The sequence below is a fragment of the Tiliqua scincoides genome, chromosome 1, assembly GCF_035046505.1.
Source record: "Tiliqua scincoides isolate rTilSci1 chromosome 1, rTilSci1.hap2, whole genome shotgun sequence".
Lineage (NCBI taxonomy): Eukaryota > Metazoa > Chordata > Lepidosauria > Squamata > Scincidae > Tiliqua > Tiliqua scincoides.
Genome location: NC_089821.1, coordinates 150,869,876 through 150,872,044, shown reverse-complemented (window position 1 = coordinate 150,872,044; position 2,169 = coordinate 150,869,876).

The following is a 2,169-nucleotide window of genomic DNA, read 5'->3' as shown; positions in this document are numbered from 1 at the left end:
GTCTCCAATGAGCCTCTGGCCCTCCGGAGATTTGTTGGAGCCCACACTGGCCCAACGCAAGTGCTCTCAGCGTGAGGGCAACTGTTTGGTCTCTCAAGTGAGCTGTGGGATGAGGGCTCCCTCCACTGCTTGCTGTTTCACATCTGTGATGCAGCAGCAGCAGCAAAGGAAAGGCCAGCCTTGCTTTGTGCAAGGCCTTTTATAGGCCTTGAGCTATTCCAAGACCTTCATTCATTCATATAAGTTCATCTTTAATATATTCATTTATGTAAATTTATTCAAATTTGAAATGTAAATTAATTCAGCCCCCAACACGGTGTCAGAGAGATGATGTGGCCCTCCTGCCAAAAACTTTGGACACCTCTGCTCTATGGTGTTTTGCCTGATTCCAAGGCCATTCTCTGCCTGGAGAATTATGCCCACTTTAAGCAAATTAGCTCCCCTTCTTTCCCCCAACAAATGACCCTGGTTCTGCCTTGCACTCCTGCTGGACCCCACCTCCAGGGTAGCTCGTCTGTTCAACCTGCAGAGGTCCTCTCTCCTGCCAGCAGCCTCCTGCCACTACAGCAGACCCTTGGTCCTCAGCAGGTCTTGGGCACAGCAGCCACACACCAAACTCACAAAGTCAGTCAGAGTATCCAGGGCAAAGTCCAAAGTCAATAAGCCAAGTCACAGTCCATGATCAGATTCCAAACTCAGTCAGTCAAATCAGTCAGAGTATCCAAGTCAAAGTCAATAAGCCCAACCAGTCTCCTCTCCAAGCTGCACTCCTTCTCCAACCCTCCCCCCCCTTCCTGCCTCAGGTGCTCCTTATATCCCTGAGGACCCTATTGCCTTCAAGTGGCTGCAGCTGTGCAGCACACTCTGCTGGATGCCCAGGCCTTACCCTTAAAGGGGCCACTGCTGACACCACATCTACCTCCTCACCAGATCTTCCAGGTTTCCAATACATATGGTGGTTATGACATCTGCTTATCTTACATGGGTACTAAAGAACTCCCCTCACCTTCCAGAGGCACCCTGCTGGAAGGAAAAAAGGACACAGACTCCAGAGGTGGGGAAGAGAAGAAGCCAGAGCTGGGGGGGGGGAGGTGGGGGCAGCCACAGACCAGCTTCTGCCCTGCCTACCTGTCCTCCCTCACTCAGGCTGCAACCCTCTCCACACTATCCTGGGAGTAACCCCATTGACTACAATGGGACCTGAGCAGACAAGTTGGTTGGAGCTCTCAGGTTGCAGTCCTCTCCACACTTTCCTGGAAGGAAGCCTCACTGACTACCTGTGAGTAGACCTGCACAGGAGGAGGCTGAGGCTACAGCCCTCCACACCTTCCTGGGAGGAAGCCCCACTGACTATAGCTTACTTGTGAGTAGACCTGCACAGGAGAGGGCTGAGGCTACAGCCCTCCACACATTCCTGGGAGTAGCCCAGGGACTACATCGGGGCTTGCTCTCAAACAGACCTGTGCGGGCTCCCACTCACCCGTGGCTCCATGGCTCCAAGCAGGCTCCAAGGCTGCCATCCCAGGCACCCTTTCCTGGGAGTAAGCTTCATCTGCTGTAATGGGGCTTACTACTGAGTAGACACACAGGATGTCTCCTCAGCTGTGGAGGAAAAGCCTCTCCTTGCACTGAGCGGGGACCTGCTCAGGGAAAGGCAGGCTGCAAGGGCTCGCAATGGCTGAGGAGGAGGGCATCCTGCTGGAGAGTTGGGGAAGGGAAAAACAGGGAGCTTAAGCCTGCAGAGCAGGCAAAATTGAAAAGGGAAACCAATGCGGGGCAGGTGGGGGTGAAGGGAGAGGAGGGCAGTGAGCTCAGGGGCGGAGGAAAGCAGCCCGCCCTCCCAACACAGGTGCCTCCTGTTACCCCCTTTGCCATTTTCACTGGGAGGAGCCGCAGCAGACAGCTGAAAGAGCTGCATGCGGCTCTAGAGCCGCAGGTTGCCGACCCCTGGTCTAGAGCAGGGGTGCTCAAACTTTCAACTTTAGAGATGCTGGACCTTTAACAAGTGTATAGAAGAGAGAATTTCAGCAGGTGCAGCTTGTCATCTGTGGGATGACAAGTTGCACCTGCTGAAATTCTCTCTTCTATACACTTATTAAAGGTCCAACATCCCTAAAGTTGAAAGTTTGAGCACCCCTGGTCTAGAGTATTAAAGTCAGCACTTTGCAT